Source organism: Diabrotica undecimpunctata, chromosome 9 (genome assembly GCF_040954645.1).
Source record: "Diabrotica undecimpunctata isolate CICGRU chromosome 9, icDiaUnde3, whole genome shotgun sequence".
Lineage (NCBI taxonomy): Eukaryota > Metazoa > Arthropoda > Insecta > Coleoptera > Chrysomelidae > Diabrotica > Diabrotica undecimpunctata.
The window spans coordinates 98,837,557-98,857,806 of record NC_092811.1 but is presented as its reverse complement, the minus strand read 5'-3'; the positions used below and the strand labels follow the sequence as shown (position 1 = coordinate 98,857,806).

The window sequence follows — 20,250 nt, the reverse complement described above, 5'->3', positions numbered from 1 at the left end:
GTATTAAACAAGCACTGAAAGTTGTATGTGGCGTCCTTCATTATTTTTAGTGGCGAATTTTGATTTCTCGTCCCAAGAAACTCCAGCTTACCAAATTTCGTGTTGTTATCCCATGCCTATCACGAAATATTTAAAAGTAAAAGTTTAACTTTGACCCCCTTTATTTAGGTTATTATCAACTTTCGTACTAAAGTAAGTTAGTTTAAATCGGCCTATTTTAATCTCAGGAATCTAAGATTAAGTTATGGCCATTCGTTACCAAACACCATGTATATTATATTAATATATATAATAACCAAAATGTCAACAATAATCATATTAAAATTAACATAATTATAAATAGGTACATATTTATTTAATACACGTAGCTTTGTCGTAACTTCTTATGATATTTTTCGTACGCCATTGGAAGACCTACAATAGCAATGAACCATCACTATTACTTCCAAGAATTTACTGCCTAGATTTCTGGATTGTGACTATAGTTGAATGAATCATTTCACAGAAAAGCGCAAAACTAGTCTATCTAAGAATTTGGTAGATTTTTTAAAAATTTGGGAATGACTTTATAGTTTTCACAGGCTTTAAAGAATATTAAATTACAAAGAAGACGATTCTTGTTTAGCAGCAGCAGATATGATTTAGTGAGCTTACCCTGTAGAGACGAACGAAATGGTCGGAAACGTTTCCAATAGATTTCAGTAAGTTTGATTTCGCGGTTCAGCTAATTTACCATCGAAGAGAAGTCTCCTGACTTCTTGTTGACTCATATAGAAGTCGCTACTAGCATATACAGGCATGTTACGTTAATATAACGGTTATCTAGATGAAAAGCATTTTCATTTTAGTTCAAGCTATCACAAGTCTCCCTGACGAAAGGTAAAGCCTCGAAACACGTGTTGGAGAATGGTGGAGCTCAAACTGAAGAAAAACGAAATCGTCTGTTTTAATTATTTTGTGAAACCTTTAAGTCAATAGCTGTTTTTTTAAGGAATGAAAATTACTTAAAATTTGGATTGGCTTTAGAGTTGCGTTCTTTAAACAAATTATTATGAACTAATTTTAGTTTAGTAAGTTAGTAAGTGCGTCGATTTTTAATTATATCTTTCTTTTAACGATGTTTTACTTAAAAAAAAAAGTGAACAATCGAACAAGCGAACAATTATCGTTTACCTTACATATAAATCAATTGAATTTTTATCTATATGGAACTTCGTACGAATTACACTGACCGGCAAAAAAAAGGCCGCCCTATAAATTTCCGAAAATTAAAATTCATTGGAAGTTTTATTCACTGTTTTATATTGTATACTCAACATCTTTGATATATTCAACAATACAAATACGAGTGAACTTGAACAAAATTGTCTAATATCGGGTATTATGCGATTCAAAGGATATTATGCTTTTTTCTTTTAAAGATGTTCAATAATATTCTGATCAGGGCTGCAGGCTGGCCATTCTAAAGTATTAATTCCTACTTTCCCCAAGTAATTTATCACGATTCTTGCAGTATGCGACCGTGCATTATCATGCATAAGGACGAAATTGTCCTCAATAAATGGACCAAATGGAACTACTGCTTCTGCCAAAAGATTCTTTGTATACCGGTGATAATTCAGGGCCCATTGATGAAAGTTCAGTTTTCACACCACCACCGCCAAACTTTCTTCTCTGGGACATACAAGCTTGGGAATATCTTTCATTTCTTTATGTATCCAAACCCAAAGCCATCGCAAGACTTCAAACAGAACCGCGATTCATCAGTAAAGAGAATTCGGCTCCAATCCTGTATGTTCCAGTGTTGATGTTGTCAAGCAAAAATTAATCGATTTCTACAGTGTCTGGGTTATAATTCGGGAACAATAGCCCAATATTCTTGCCATTAGTCCTCTTTCATTGATGCGTCCTATAACCGTTCTTTTACTTATATTCATATTTTGAATCTCCTGCAGTCGGTTTTTTGAAGTAATAGCAGTAGAATGGCGATTTCTTAAAAGTTACATCAGAATAAAACGATCATCTCTTTAAGAGGTGCCTCTTCTACGACCGGAACCAGATCGACGTGAGTATATACCAGTCTCTATAAAGCAATGGAAAGCTCTTCTTGCTATAGTTCTCGGAATACCTTAAAGTTACGGATACATAAACTTTACTTCTTCCGTATTGTAGCAATGCAATAATTCGAGCAACCTCTACTGTAGATAACACCATATCTTAATTATTCACTTAGTTGAAATCCACGTTTGAAAAGCTAAATTACTGTTTAATTAAATGTTTTCAACTTAGGAGATAAACAGCGACTATAGAAAACAACAACATAAACGTCAAAACTGTCAAAAACAAGCATACATGATCGCAATAAAGATTTAAATTGAGAGGAAATATGAAACAATGCATAAAACTTCCAATGAATTTTTATTTTCGGAAATTTATAGTGTGGCCAACTTTTTGCCGTTCAGTGTATACTGAGATTTTATTAATTTTACTAGATTATTAGGTGTTGATTTAGTATGGATTCAAATTGTTTTTATAAAAGTATAAAACAGCTTCTTAAATGCTGTTCAATAATACATTTTTAAGTTTTAAACTCTAAAAGGAAACATACGCAAATTATTTTGTTGACGCAACAAATTTATTATACTATTAAAATAATACAAAAAATGATAATAAAGCTTAACCAACTGTAGCATGATAAACAACCCTAAAATTATTACATATTTCTTATTATGTCACTATAAATTACAAATTTATGCCAAAAAAATTATAAATAGGAGCCCTACCTTTCTGACACGCAGCAATGAAATTTTTAACCCTATATAGTATTTAACATTACCCCGCGAAGAACGTTGTCGTTTGTAGTAATAGTGATTGTTTTATTTATTTTAGGTACTTATTCTTGAAGTAGTTTCAATATAAAATTTACTCATAATTCCAGGAAAAAAAAGGATATATAATTCTAATAAAACATTCAGATATTTTCAACTTCTTAAATAACGTACAAAAATAAAAGTAAGCATATTCATTTACCCTCTTTATATATATATATATATATATATATATATATATATATATATATATATATATATATATATCTGTATAACAAACTGCAATTTAAATAATGCCAAGGCATTCGGAAAATAAAGACAGGTAGAGTTAGGTAATGTTGTTTGCTATAGATAAGATTAAAATTTAAAAATTATAAAAATTAATTAAATTGTTTTTATTATTAATTTAAAAATATCTTTTGGTACAGCTTGTCAAATTTAAGGTGATACTTGACAAATTTGTCCAGTTGCGTAGAAAATTAAGTGAGAACGCATTCGGAGGAAAAGAGATACATAATGCGCATTGTCTCTTCGCCTAGTCGGAGCACTTGTATATCGGGTTTTCCATTAGGATTTTCCTGTTATTGATCGCTTTCTTCCATCGAAATCCCATATCTCTCATCACTTTTCTCAAAGTTTCATGCGACCCTGTATAAATATTGTCTTCATTATTTTTTTTTTGTTATATGTCGCAATGTAAGAACTCGTTTTTCCGTGACATAATAATTTATTATTATACGCCGAAGTAAACCTTTGTCAAAATCGCCCAAGTTGGATTTTGGGGCAGATCTCATTCTTTTGTTAGGCGTCGAAAATGATGTAGAAGCACCTTCTTCTGTATTTTTATTTTACGAGAGATCCGTTTTATAGTGGCTATACTTATTCCCGTTGCTAAGGAAGCACGCTCTTGAACTTTTTTAAAATCTTTAACATGCGGATTTTGCATCGCTTCTCTCTGCATAAAAATAATTACATTTGCTATTACCTCCCTCGTTTGTCCAGACAAGACTTTGCCTTCTAATTTTGAATGAAAATCCATGTTTATAATTTAAAATACTTAACAATAATTATTTAAAAAGTCAAATCTATTGTAATACGATATTTCTTCAACACACAGTAACTTTAAACATAAGTAAAATAAAAAAAACTTTGTCGCAGACTATACAAGTACCTTGAACTTCGAAGGGCCAAGAAATAATAATAAGGACGAATTGTGTTGTGGTCGAATGCGCATCGTGGGCGGAGCCTAATTTCAAATCGGCTAAGTATCACATTAAATTTGACAAGCAATACCTCATATATTTCAGAAATAATTTCTGTAATAAAGAGCATTCCCCGTTAACCCATTTGATCTCACGACATTTTTTTTCGATAATACAAGATTTTTTTGAATGTCCTTGTTTTATCTGGGTTAAATAGTAACAACTCATTGTTATTTGACATAAAAAATTAAATTTTTAGCAAAAAGTAGGTGTACTCATACGAGTACAATGGGCTGATCGGGAGTCAAAAATATAAAACATTGTGTAAAAATAAAAATATTTTATTTTATTACAATATAGGCACATACTTGGGTATATCCTGTATTATAATCTAACTAGTATGAAATTGTACAAAACAATCACGTTCAATACACAGAGTAACTTCACACTATACACATTCAACGTACTCTTTGATGGCATAAGCGACATCGAAGTTGTTTGTCTATTTTCTTTGGAAAGTGACCGCTTCCATCCATTTTTAGACTAATTGGTACAGATCCTGCTAGTGGTTTTCTAGAATAAGTAGATTTCTCAAAACTTCTTAAGTAATAACGTACTACATCTCGTTGAAAAGTCAAAAGATCCATTTCATTATTTTCAGCAAATATTTGTAACCTCCACGAGTTAACAAGAGCTGAGTTGAGCATGTGGGTAAAAATGGGCCACCACCATTTTTTACCTTGTATACTGACTCGGTAGTTATCAACCGATTGGTCAAAGATCAACACCACCCATTAAAGTAGTATTGTATGATGAAGAATGTTTTGGTTGGGTACATCAATTTCAATCGTTTGGCAGCAGCACACCAACGATTCACTTTTGAAAGTGGTGCAATACTATTGTAATTTGATGCCATTGTGACCACATTGTTGTCCTTCCATTTTACAAAAAGTAGTAGACTTTTTTTGTCAAAGCGATATGCGAAATATCCATGATTCTTCTTTTTCATTACAACGGAAGGTAATAAAGGACAGTTTTTTATACGATTTTCTCTTGCTGTGCCTATTGCCCTAAAGCCGTTCTCTTTTAAAGTTTTTATCAATTTGTAACTAGTAAAATAATTGTCAAAAAATACTTCATGGTCAGTAGGTACATCAACGACATCAAGCATTTTTAGAACAACTTGTGATCCTAAAGGCAACGCCGCGACTTTTGATTTATCCAATGATGCTCCACAATATGTGTTAAAATTGTAGCAATATCCAGTTTAACTACAAAGCATCCAGTCTTTTTACACAAATCTTACTAGCTTTCCCCTTATGAACTGTTTAGATGAGTGATACCCAAAATACTTTATCATCGCTTTATCAATTGATAAGTGAAATATGCCAAATTCTTGAAATTTTTTATTTAGTTTGTTTATGAGAAGCCTCACTTTATACATTCTGTCCCTTGTATCAATTTGCGAATTATCTGCCAAATGTAGGTATTTTTTAGTTTCTTGGAAACGGTTCCTTGAAATTGCATTAGTCACAAGGGGAACCTGAACAGTTGCAATCTCGTGGCAATCTATGGTATCTAGTAAAAAGTAAAATAGCCAGAAATATATTTATATCTTCCTGCGTTACATGAAATTGATGATTATTATTTTGAGCGACATATAAATTTGTCTGCTGTGTAATATATTCAATAATTTCATTGTCGAAAACTTTTCTCAAATATTTCTATAGGAGATTTACCTCGGATTTGTTCTTTCATATTATCCAGACGACCCTCGTAACCTGTTGTAGATGTCATACTAATATCAGTAATTTCTTTCGTCCAGTCAGATTTCTTGGTTTTATTTTGACCCTTTAGTAAATTTTGTCTTCTAATGGCAAGAGAAAGATTGTCTTCTTCGTCGTTATCAGAGTCATTACTCATGTAATGAACTTCTATTTCTCCGGGAACGTCATTCAGAAAGCTTTAAGTCTGAAGATCATCCTCATCTATGTCCTCATTGTCAGTTTGATAGTCAGTCTCAGGAAGAATAACTACCACCGATACATCTTCATAAGTGGAACTCGCTAGGTTATCTGAAGCTAAAGCAAGAGTTCTATAACGTTATCCATAAAACCCAATGGGACTAATAGGCGGCAATTCTTGAAAATCCATTCCAATACCAATATTGAACCTGAAACAATAAAAAACCAAATAATCATTTTTATTTCATACACACCCACTGTACTCAGATTAGCTCCGTTCGGCTCGTGGAGATAAGAATACGGCCGAGGTCAGAAGGCCCTGCCTGTCGTAAGAGGCGACTAATGGGTAGGAATTGAGAGGTGGAGAGCCGTCGCTTGAGGTGTAGGGTTTGTAGAAACGCACACAGTCGCTTAGGCGATACGGTCACCAGTCTACATTCTTAGTATCCGAGACGAGACTCTCGTGGGACTACTATACTCTCATTCCAAGAGAACCTGGCGAGGTTGAACGAGCTGCGCCCGTACATACCTCTCTTGGCCTTGTGTCAAGCGAGGTGTGGGTGCCCCGGCACGTACCCGTCAGGAGATTCAGATTAGATTAAGAGAAGTGGCCTTTCGGCAAATTCCACTGCGACCTTTTCAGATCTATTGTGGTCCTCTAGTCCTAGATAACATTCTCTAGCCTGACCCTTTTTATAAAGTCTAGTTGCTTCGAGACTGTACCTTCCATGTAGCTATTTGCCGGTGGATTTTCTTCTCCTAATGCAAAGAACCGCACATTTGCCAGACTGTCACACTGACATAAAATGTGCTCTGCTGTTTCTTCTTCGAGGTGACAGAATCTGCACAGGTCATCATCTGATAATCCCATCAGCTTCAAGTGCCTATTCAGCTTACAGTGCCCTGTTAGAAGACCTACTATGACCTTGACTGTTTTCCTGTCTTTGCTTATTAGGTCTGCCGTAAATTTTGGCGACTGTTCTGTAATGAACTGTTTCGCCTGTCTTTGTCCTGGTGAATTCCTCCACCATTCCAGAGACTTGTGAGCTACCCACTTCCTTGTAGCCGTTCTTGTTACTGATTTAGCAACTCCGCAGAAGGGTTCCGGTCCAATGAATGGCAATGATGAGCCTTGTTTGTACCCAGGCTACCGTAACCTTGCTACGGTCTCCTAGTTTATTTAGGGCACACACGCAATCCCATACTAGCTTAGAATTGACCTCTACAGAATTGAGTGCCTTAAGCGCTGCCTGACTATCTGTGAAGATGGCAACTGAACAGAACGTTCTTTCCTGCCTTTCTATTTCTTTCAGGCAGTGATGGATTGCAGTTATTTCCGCCTGGAAAACTGTCACATCCTTAGATAGACTTACCCTCCAATCTTTTTGAGCCATCCGTGTACCAGGTAGCAGCAGCTTGTATGGGTACACCTTTATTTCAGTCTTCCCTGCCTGGTATCTTAATTGTGAACTTATTGTTAAAGCTATATCTCGTAACTGTTGCATCGATAGGTTTCCCCATCACAATATCGGCTTTTAGCTCCTCGATTAGCTTTCTGTTGTCAGTACCATGCATCTGGCTTATATGTCGCTGACTATGGATTAATCTGTGCATCACGGATCTGGCTTCGCCCTGTATAAAGATATGAAGTGGTGGTAGATTCAACAGGACTTCTAGCGATGCAGTAGGAGTTGTTTTTCAAGGAGATTCAAGAGTGGTAGAGGAGAGATCCTCGGCGGCGACCTGTCTACGTGTGAGGTGGAAATTCCTCTGCCTGCTTCACCTATCCGTCCGTGGGTGGGATAACGGGTAGGTGCGGTAATCGCAACACAGGTACTACGGGGAAGGTGAAGCCCCACGAAACGTTTCTGGTATACGTGGCGTGGCACCTTCATTTTGGTGTCGGACTAGTAGGGGCAGTGGCTTCGTTAACGGTCGTATAGCCGAAAGGCCAGGTAGAGCAGGGTCCTGCCAGTTTTTTAATTGGAGGGCACAAACGCTTAGCAATGTACTCAGATTAGTACAGGTCAATTTTGTAACATAAAAATAACAATAATAAAAAAAATCTTATACTGAATAAATAAACTTTACTAGTACTTACCCTTACAACAATAAAAGTTAAAAAAATAATAAATAGTATCAAAATAACAAACACTTCAATGGTCCAACAGAAATATGGAGGTTAGCTTATAATTACTGCGGCAAAAATTAGGAAGAAGAGCGCCACCTAGGGTATAACTTGTGAAAATCTAGTAAAACACTTCCTAATAGAATCGAACATACACGTGGAGTACATACAGTGGGACCAAATGGGTTGAGATGGGCAAAATGTCCTCACTCTCAGAATTTAATTTTTTCATTTTTTTTAGCCCGCTACCACCACTACAACTCCCTAATTACAAAAACGTCAAAACTTTTTTAAATTTTTTTTTAAGGAAGGATGCAATCATTTTAACAATTTCAAAAAATTCACACGCGTAACTGAGGCTTTTATAAAACTTGTCTACTTTTTATAGACTCGTAGGTTAGGTGTAGATAACCTAAAATGCATTTTTTTCAAAAAAAGCGTTTTTTTGGAGGGAGGTGGCTGCAGATCCATTTTTTTTTTATTTTGTGTATTGGATCAAAAATTGTATCTCTGATTTTCTTCAGAATTTTGCGTATGGTGCGCCATTTTAAAAATCCACAAAACTGTTTTTTAGGAGTTTTGGGGAATTTTCTCAATTTTATATACTTCAAAATAGACCAAATCAAGATTATTTTAATAATTTATATATTTTTTAAATTATATGAGGTCTTTAAGATATTCAAAAATTGGGCGAAACGCCTTATACCCCCCCCCCCCAAATACCCTGTTTTTTACAGTTTTAAGAATTTGGCGGGGTGAATCATGTTTTTTGACATCGACACAACTTTAATCACTTTTCTCATATTTTTACTTTTTATGTGATTAAAAAATAAGCCTAATTTTTATATTTTTATAGGCCCGTAGGTTGAGTGTACAGAACCTACAAATGCTTTTTTCAAAAAAAAACGTATAACTTTTTTTTGAGGAGGCTGAAGGTCCATCTTTTATTTTGTGTATTGAAGGGATCATTGAGTAGTGTAATGTTTGACAAGAATATGAAACATATCGAACTTACCGTTCCAAAAGTTATAACAATTAGAAATTTCAGTCAAACTTCACAATTCACCCTGTATATTATTAAATAATGAGAACTTCTTAATGGTCATTTGGTATCCCCCATAGGGGCCTCCATACGAGTTAAGAGTATCTACAGTTCCTAATGACTCACCCTGTATTATGTTAAAAATTTTTTAATCTGAAAACAGATGTGCCTCCTAGATGGTTATTTGAAGCATAAAAGTAAAGTGTAATTGATAATACATAACGGCAACCCTGTAAATCGCAGAATGTTCATTACGTTTCGTAATTTATTATCTACTTATCTGGAGAAGCCAATTCTCTTCGTATTTTAACGACTTAATATATTACCGATCCTATAAAACAGTAGGAAAAAATTTCCATCCAGGTAATTTTCATTATTCAATTCCAAGAAGTTATATTGGTAGACTCTTTTTAACTACCTGTACTTCAATCGTACTTTAAAACAATACCTACACAAAATATATTAATAGGTACTTTGTTTGAAAATGCATAATAGCATAGTTTTTATGGCAGAAGATTACAACGGTCGATATACAGGACTACTCAAAAACAGAAGAGTTTACATCTTCTTGTGCCAGTTTTGTACAAGATTTTAAATATGACCAAATATGACCACGCTGACAAACTTCCAATATAATATAACATAAAATGTAAATTAGTTTCTTTTTGTTAAGGTGCCTTATTCATATACTAAATGTTGGCGACAATTCAGTCATATTCGTTTGGATTTTGTGTTCTGAAAATGAAAAGAACGTGGACGTAGAGGTTTGTTTATTCCCTTATATTCTTTAGCCATGAATATTTCTTTTTGTCGATACCTCTTTTTCCTGCAATCTCCCCTCCCTACTTAATCAATTTTAAAAATTGATACTTGGAATTCCTAAATATCATCCATTGCTTCACTATTGGCAGCAGTATCTTCTTCTCGCTATTCGGCGTAATACTTCAGTGGCTACGTGGTTATATGATAATCATCCAGGATATGTTAAGGATTCTCCTGAACACCTCGAAGGCCTCAGGACGGTTCTTAACGTTTCCTTTTACTGTCCAAGTCTCCATTTCATACATCAGCAATGAGTAAATCTAGCATTTCACAAAAAGGTACCGTATGGTTAAATTAAGACTCCTATTGCTAAGCAGAGTTCTCATATTCATAAATGTTGCTTCTGTTCAATTTTTCTACGTATATGTGTCTCGGCCAAGATTCTCAGTTATCTAGCTTCCAAGATATCTGAACTTGGAGACTTGACGTCTTCACGTGTTAATTAAAAAAAATGTTTGTTTTTGTATTTAATCTGTCGCTAAGTCCTGATAACCGCCCTTACATTTTTGGTATGCTGTACCGCGATATGCCTATACTAATTCGTAGACTGTTTTTATTGCGTCAAATTTTCATATAATTTCCATATAATTAATTTTGCTGTGTTCAGTCTATATTTTTAATATAAAACGTATATATTTTTTCTGCCGAGTAACCAATTTTGTATTAGAAACAAAGACGCACTTTCTTTCTCGCAGTATCTATTAAAAAGGTTTATATTCACATTTAGTTCTAAGTTGTCTGGCTTTAGAGTATAAATAATACCAAGATGACAAGATTTAGGCCATATTAGTTTTGATGTACGATGGAGCCTATTTTAATGCTTCCCTAAATATACTCTTAGTAAAGATTAAACAGGAGTGGGAAATATAATATGGGAGTTAGATTATAGGACACAGCCTTGTCTTCCTCCCTACTTAATGTGCATAACTTCTGATGTTGTTTGGTCTATTTGGACTGTTGCTCTTTTGGGGCCATTAGAAATCCGTGGTAACCGATCTTAGAATCTCGATCATCTCTTGATGGTTTACGTAATCAAATAACCTTTAGATAGTACATAAAAATGCTTAAACATCTACTAATTAGTTGGGTGGTATCAAGGTTGTCCAATTTCGAGCAGGGATAAATATGTTCCCTTAAAGTGGTATCCTATAACATCAACCTCGTGTCACTACATTTTAAAAATATAATATATTTTTCTTTAAACTTAAGATTTTTCTTCTTCTTCTTCCTCTTTTTAAGCAATTCTGCTTGTTCATTGGCGGATTAATACCTCTATGGAAGGTTATCACTCCCTCTTTTCCGCGGTCGTTCGATACTTCTTCTGCTGATTGGTGACTTATCGCTTGCTATTTTGACAACATGGGTCTCCCCGATTCTGTTTATGTGGTTATTCCATTCTTTTTTTCTAGTTAGTGTCCATTCATTTATACACTGTATGTTACATTTTCTTCTAATGTCTTCACTTCTCTTTCATCTTTCAGCGTATTTCCTGTACTTCTTTTCAGTACTCTCATCTCTGACGTTTTCAGTAGCCTTTGTGTTGTGGCTGTGTCGGGTCTTGTTTCTGAGGCATATGTTATTATTGGTCTTACACCGGCTTCATAAATTCTTAACTTTACCTCAGTGTTATTGTGTCTGTTTCGCCATATAGTGTTATTAAGGCATCCCATCAGTCTATTTGCTTTTAGTAGTTGATCTCTCACTTCTTTATCCAGGTTTCCATAGCTGGACAGTGTAATTCTAGGGTATTTTATTTCCATTACTTGTTCAATACTGATGCCATCGATTTCTATTTTACATCCGGTTGGTTTTTTGCTGATTACTATTGTTTTAGTTTTCTAAGTTGAGATTATCATATTAAATTCTTTTTCACTTATGTTAAATCTGTGGACCATTTTCCATTCTGTTTTTATACCTAGATCTGTCAAAAGTTTTTATACCTAGATGAGTGGCTGGTTCCAATTACTCTTAACATGTTTCACTGATGGTCCGACTGGATCAAAAAACGTTTTGGATAATGTTTACAATTTTAATAAAAATATATCGTCATACATCAGAAGCTTTTGGTTGAGTGTAAGTTTTTTTACAGCTATGGTATAGTTCCAACCACTCGGATTTTCTATTCTAATGTGTAAAATTGAAAAATTATCAATCAATATCTTATCATCCTAATGATTCTAGGCCGCTGTATGTTGTTCTTAAATTACTTGTAGCTCTTCTTGTGATAGGTCCCGTGCAGTTGTGCACATGCTACTGGGCGGGGTCGGGGTTGTTTCCATGTCGTTTTGAGTCTCTAGACATCATCTTTTGTATTGAAATTTTTTTGATGTTTTTCAATTTATCTTGCTTCCCTTGAAGAACCTAATGATGCCTTATATATATATTAGTATGAACTTTACACATTGCAGTTTTACATTAAAAAAATAATGATACTAACAATAATAAATAAGAAAACACAAACACAGAACATATAAAATAAAAATTATTAAAGTCGAAGGTTACAGACTCGAAGCCAATCTCTTGCCTTGGGAGTGAGTTGGTGGATTTCTTGAAGACTGCCAACGAACTTGGTGGCTGGGCACTCGAAGACGATGTGGTTAATTGTTTGTTCAACAGCGCTGTATTTGTCACATCCCGGACTGGCATTTATACCCCGCTGGTTCAGATACTTGTTACAAACTCCATGACCAACACGTATTCTATTAAGGTTGCACCATTCACGACGAGGAAGAGAAAAGCCGTCTGGTTTAATTGTAGGGTTTTCTACGAGATTAGCATTTCTGATATCTGGATTCCATTCGCCCATCCAGTGCTCCTCAGTAGTGAAAGCAGCCAATCAGTCAATCAGCCAAGATGATGCCTTAATGGATTTGAATTGATAAACATAAATCTGGTGTTGTGATACGAAACAGATACTTAGATTTTAAATCTAACTTTTTAATTATTTTAAAACAAATTAAATAATAAAAAATAGAATAGACTAGTATTAGTGAGGGTGATTGTGTCAAAAATATGCTGTGAGTTTATTTGGAATCCAGAAATCAAAGGTAACACCTAATATTAATATTTATGTTTAATTCAACATGTGGAACGGATATAATCAGTATCCACATCAATTTCCATACTCTCAATGTCTAACTCCGAGCCAAACCAATCTCAATCAATACTCTCCAGTTAAACAAATAGAATATTTTCCACAACAAATACAAATGGGACCACATCCTGCATCACAAATCCAGCAAAATTTCACTTCAAGCCAGCCAAATCAGTAAAAGTGGTTACCTCAATCACAATACCACTATTTAGTCCAAAGTACATTACGGCAATATCACCCACCAAACACATCTAAGACAAATGTTGAAGAATGGTAAACAAAATCAAAAACGTGCGAGAAATAGTTCGGAACAACATCTCAAACTTGAACAAATCAAAATGGATAACTACTGGCTAAACACACCAACAGCAAATAAATTTAATGTATTTAATGAAAAAACACAGATTGAAGAGGCAAAAAAATAGGAAGAGAAACCCCCACCGATAATAATTGCTGGTGTTCAAATATACAATACAACCATTAAACGAACTAATAAACACTATAGCCAAAGACTAACATTTAATCAGAAGATGTACATATCGCAAGAAACAATACAAATTCTTTAGAGTAGTGATTCGTCATATTCATCCCGCAGTGGATAGGCAAGAATTTAAAAAAGAAGTACAAATTTGAGGACATATCGTTCTACAAATAATGAATAGGTATACGACAAAAAACTAAAAAAAACACTACCACTGTTTTTTGTGGACAAGAAAATAATAAAGACATTTATAAGATGGAATATTTACTTAAAGCAAAAATTGATGGATTAAAAAGAGAGTTAAAAAGAGAGAATGTACTAGAAGCAAAAAATGTTTTGCTTTCATCAATACAGGTGTCGCCCAACAGTTGACTTCTTCTTCTGCTAGTGCCTATCCTCTATGGATATTATCTACCATAATGGCATTTTGTATTTTATTAGCATCTGTTCGAAATAGGTCTATGGTGGTCATACCCACTATCTCAAATTCTTGAGCCAGGATATTCGGCGGCGTCCTGGTCCTCTATTTTCTTATATTTTCCCTTCTAATATCAATAGTAGGATTCTGTATTTATTTTCATTTCTCACTATATGTCCGAAGTATGCTAACTTTCTTTCTTTAATGGATTTCAAGACTTCAGGTTCTTTTTGTAAACGTTGCATTACTGCGTCGTTAGTTATATGATGTACATATGATATTCTGAGCATGCAACGATAGCACCACAAGAACAATACTTTAATCTCGTATGAGTGATCCCAGCTGTCTGTGATGTTGCATCCTAGGTATGTTATTTTTTCTGTTCTATCCAATACCTCATTGTCTGCCATAAACTTTACATCTGTATCTTGGTTTTTGCTTATGATCATAATTTTCGTCTTCTTATTATTAAGTTTCATTCCATATTTTCTACCGATGTTAACTACGTGATCTATCAGTCTTTGTAATCCTTCAGCACTATCCGCAACAAGGACAGTGTCGTCTGCATATCTTAGATTATTTATTACTTCACCGTTAACAATCACGCCATCAGTCGTTTCTCCTAAAGCTTCTCGAAATAGATGTTCAGAGTACGCATTAAACAGCAAAGGCGAGAGTATGCAATCTTGTCGTACTCCTCTTTGTATTGGGACTTCATCGGATAATTGATTGTCTACTCGAATCTTGGCTACTTGTTTCCTATAGAGATTAGCTTTGTTTCCTATAGAGATTGGTTTCCTAACAGTTGACTGCCCTAAAAAATTCGATCTGATTTTGATTTATATCTCTGCATCTCTGGATCAGAACTTGGATACTAAACAAGGCTTCGCTAGTACTCAAGCCACTCCTAACTCCGAAATAAGTATTGCTAATTCTCTCATCTTATATCGTATATATTCTGCTATGCATTATTCGCAGGAAGATCTTCAAAATGTGACTCATTAGACTTATTGTCTGATAATCACTGCATGCATTTGCAAGTGCAAAACAAAGACGTGCTTAAAGATGAGCTGCAGTAAGCTTTTGGCCAATCGCAGATACTCGAGGAGTTAGATTATTGTTCTCTAGTCTTCGTCTTTTTGTCCACTGACTAAGAACCACTTCTCTTACTTCACGAAGCTGTTGTTACACTTGAACGGCATTAAGGTGACGATTTTTCACTCAACAAAGGATCCAGTTTCCTCATAACGTTGAAACACTCTTCGAACTGCGTCGTGTGTCATATTAAGTTTTACAGCTCGCTGGCTGGCATTTTCTATTACTGCAATAACTTGGGCGGCTTTTTCTGTTGTAATATTCTTGAACACTAATTAATTAAAAAAAAAAACGAACAATATGCAATTTTTTTGTTATTATTGAAAAAATTTCCTATTATCGTTATAAATATCAAATAAACACTTTTCTATGTTAATTGGTTGCTACGCATATAAATAATAAGCAATATAAGACCAATTTCTACTCATACTAAAGCGTACTAGATTATTTCTTAAACAGTATATTAATTTTTTTGATCCAAGTAATAAGTTTCAGAAGAAAATATAAATCAAGTCAAAAGTTTAAACTGGGCCAATTTCTATGCACGCAAGTTTATGTATAAATTCGTATATCTGTATTGTTAACCAATTAGTTAACTTTCCGTGTTCTTAAATTCAAACTTATTATTATATTGTATTCATTTAAACTTATCTAATTAGCTTTTCAAAATAGCTTTTCGAATTACCAAATGCGATCAATATCCAAAAACTCCATGAATGGATTTTTGTGTTTTGCGACTGGTACAAAAATTAACTCTACTAATTTTAACAAACATTCCTACATTATATAAATTAATTGTTGCTTTCCGATAATCGATATCTAATTTAAAATTGTAATCTTATCGTTATCAGTAACATTGACTGCTTTCTTGGGCCGTTAGTTTCGACCTACTTAAAGTATGAAATATTGCCGTTGTTTTTCATTAGTTCATTTGTTTATTACCCACATTCCTAACTACTATCGATAGAGAATAAAAGTCTCTCCATAATTCACATACGCATGAAATGTTACAGGGTGAATCATTTCTGTTCTTGAACCATACAAGGTTTAATATAAAACTAGCGGACCAACTCGACATCGAGTTTTTTAAATGAAATTTTTATTTTGCGAGAAAAATTAAGTAAAAATTATATTTTTGAACTCTACGTTGAATTCTCTATTGATTTGACTAATAAAAACGAAACCGGAAGTCGACCTCACAACCGGAATGCAATTTTTAGTTCATCAAATGTCGACATGGATATCATTTAGCAGTTAATTTTGCATGCTGATCACGAATCCGGTGTCAGATTTGCTCTATCTTGACGTTTTATGCGCGTTTCGGGTCACTTCCGGTGTCGGATCCCAACCAAAAGTACATATTTAGATTCGTCTCGACGAGACCTTTCGATCCATATATACATTGTGGGGTCTAAAACTTAAAGTAAATTTTAACTTCCGGTCATCTCAAAACCGGAAGTGAATTTTTGTACCAAAAGTATATCTTGACAATCTCATACGTAATACTAATAATATTCCGAAAAAATATTTTAATTATCTAATATCGTTTTAGACACAAGAACACAAGAAAACATTACGAAAAGAACACTTACTTTTGGGAACATGGAATGTAAGAGGCACATATGGAGAAGGCAAACTTAAACACTTAGCGAGAGAAATCGAAAAGTTCCATTTTGACATAGTAGCTTTACAGGAGACGAAACAACTGGGAAATGATATATTAGAAATAGAAGATACAATGTTTTTTAACAGCGGTGGAAAGAATCGAACGTTAGGCACAGGTTTTATGATAAGAAAAGAGCTAAAAGAAGCACTAGTAGAGTTTAAACCAGTGTCAGACCGCATATGTAGTATCAGGTTCAAGGGAAAATACCAAAAAATCACCCTCATAAATATTCACGCGCCTTCAGAAGAAAAAGATAATGATGTCAAAGAATTTTTCTACAATGAATTAAACAGAACAATCGAAAATATACCCAGATATGATATGAAAATTATTCTAGGCGACGCAAATGCCAAAATAGGGAAGGAAGAAGTATTTAGACCGACAATAGGAAAATGTAGTAAACACAATGAAACTAATGAGAACGGACAATTCCTGATAGATTTCGCAAGAGAAAAAAATATGATCATAATGAGCACATATTTCGAACGAAAAGAAATACACAAGGAAACTTGGATATCGCCAGATAGAAAGACTAAAAACCAAATAGACCACGTGCTCATCGAAAAAGAAGAACAGCAATGTATAAAGAAGATAAGAACATACAGAGGACCAGACGCCGACTCAGATCATTACATGGTGGGCATCAAAATTAAGCAACTGATACCAGAAAACAAAAACAAAATAAAAAAAAAGAAATGTATACATAACCCAATTCGATTAGCAACAAAGAAAGAGCAAGAAATATACGAGGAAACAATGGAAAGAGAACTAAAAAAGATACAAATAGAAGAGCAAACTGAGAACAAATGGGAAAATATAAAGCAAATAATGAACAAAGCAGCAAAAGAATGTAACAAACAAGAGAATAAAAAGAGGAAAGACTGGTTCGACATAGAGTGCCAAAAAGAAATAGAAATAAGAAAATCATTAAGGATTGAAATGATCACGAAAGAAACAACAGAGACAAAGAATAGATATAGGGAGCAAAGACAAAAAGTAAAGAGAGTGCTGAGAGAAAAGAAGAGAAAACACATAGAAAATAAGCTAAAAGAAATAGAAGAGAATTACAGAAATAAAAAAATAAAAAACCTATACCAAGGTGCTAGAAATGAAAAAAAAGGTTTCCAACAAAAACCCATATTCGTCAAAAACAAAGCAGGAGATAATATAAGCGGGGAAACAGAAATTGCCGAAAGATGGAAAGAGTATTTTGATGAATTACTAAATGGCAATAATAAGTCAAACCAAAGAGAATGCGTGGAAACAGAAGCAAGAATCGAACACTTAGAAGACATAGAAGATAATTCACCCAGCAAAGAACAAATCGAGGAAATCATAAAAAATCTGAAAAACAACAAATCCCCTGGAAGCGATAACATAACAGCAGAGATGATGAAATATGGTGGAAAACTGCTAAATAATTGGATATACAAGATCATAAAGGAGATATGGATAAAAGAACGAATACCCGAAGATTGGAAGGAAGCCATTATTTGCCCATTACACAAAAAAGGAGACAAAACAGAATGCAGTAATTACAGAGGAGTAGCGTTACTAAATACCGTATATAAAATCCTATCAAAATCCATAAAAGATAAGCTAGAAAAAGAAGTTGAAAATATAATAGGCGAATACCAGTGCGGATTTAGACGAGGGAGAAGCACAACGGACCAAGTATTCATAATCAGAGAATTACAAGCAGAAAGCTATGAACACAACTTACCAACGATAGCGCTATTCATCGACTTCCAGCAAGCATACGATAGAATAAAAAGGAAGGAATTAAAAGAGACCCTTGAGGAACTGGGAGTTAGCAGAAAGTTGCGTAACATGATACATCTTACTTTAGAGAATACAGAAAACAGAGTCAAAGTAAACAATCATGTATCGGACAAATTTATAGTAAACGAAGGATTAAGGCAGGGCGATCCTTTGTCATCATTACTCTTCAATTTATGCCTAGAAAAAATAATGCGAGAAGCGAAAATCAATAGAGAAGGACTCCTATATCATAAAAGACACCAAGTTTTGGCATTTGCGGATGATATAGTGTTGCTGGCAAGAGGAAAAAAAGAGCTACAGGAGATAGTACAGAGAATAGTAAAAGCAGCAAAGAAAATGGGACTTTACATAAATGAAACTAAAACAAAATGTATGCAGTGGACAGATGATCAGTTCAGGGATGGACAAAAGTTTAAAGTAGAAGTAGAAGAAAGATTATCATACGAATTCGAAATGGTAGAAAGATTTACATACCTAGGTACAATAATATCACGCAAACCTAACATTAAAGAAGAAATACAAGCTAGAATAATGGCAGGCAATAGAAGTGTACATGCTCTTAGTGGAATGTTGAAAAGCAAGTTTTTATCAAGAAAGGCAAAAATACAGTTATACAAAACAACTATACAACCAATAGTAACGTACTGCAGTGAGACATGGACAATGACAAAAAATGAACAAAATTTACTGGAGATATGGGAAAGGAAAATCCTGAGGAAGATATATGGAGGAATAATAAGGGACGGTTTATGGATAAGAAGATCAAATGATGAGTTAAAGAAATTATATAATCAACCTAACATAATAGGAGTCATAAAGGCACAGAGACTAAAATGGCGAGGTCACCTAGAAAGGATGCCGAACACGAGGACTTCAAAAAGGGTAATGAACTACACTATAACTTTAAAAAAGAGAAAAGGAAGACCAAAAAATAGATGGAATCAGGAGGTAGAAAAAGATATGGAAGAAATTGGACTACAAGGCCAGAAAAGAAAAATGAATAACAAGAAGGAATGGAGAAAAATCACATATCGAGCCAGAGAAGATCTCAGTACATAAAGAAAAGCGAAAATGAAGAAAGAACAAACTTTTTAAGCCATGGGCCTCTAAGGCCTTTAGTGCTATTGTATATATATATAATATCGTTTTTGAGTAAAGTGGTGAACAAGAAAAGGGCTTAGCGTTTTAGTATATAAGATTAGTATTTCTTGGGTTTAGGTTCAATAAGTTATTTTTTATATACACTTGAGTGCAAAATAATCGACTCAAACGCGATATTTGAGATTACACCTTCTGTTTCAATGTAAGAAGTATGAAAATAAAAAAATGTAATGTGCAAACAATAACTTTATTATTGAACTTACAAAAACTGCTATTGCATTATTTGGAAGACGCATTATAAAAACAATATGCAATACAAACAGAATTTCCTAAATATTCATCATTGGAACTAAGGCAAGAAAGACGTTATGAACAGAGAAATCATCAATTGCAACATGAATTTTTTAATTATTTAGTGTTTGATATTACCACCCCTACTCCTATTTATACTTTCCAATCGATTTCGCATGGATCGGATGACTTTTCTAATAAATTCTTGAGGCATTGCTTCCCATCCATTATTAAGCGCAGCTCTCAATTCTATTATGCTCCTTGGTGCATGATTTCTATCCCGGACCCTTCGTTTAAGCTCATCCCAAACATGCTCTATTGGATTTATTTCCGGGC

The 20,250-nt window shown here is 34.2% G+C and overlaps 1 protein-coding gene across 1 annotated transcript in view; it reads left to right on the top strand.

Annotated features, from left to right (window-relative positions):
• The first annotated feature begins 2,843 nt into the window (after positions 1–2,843).
• LOC140450312 (venom allergen 5-like) overlaps positions 2,844–20,250 on the top strand; it is a 42,144-nt gene continuing 24,737 nt past the window's right edge. The window contains exon 1 of the mRNA XM_072543866.1: positions 2,844–3,012. The gene's annotated coding sequence lies outside the window, so the exon portion shown is untranslated. The remainder of the gene's footprint in view (positions 3,013–20,250) is intronic.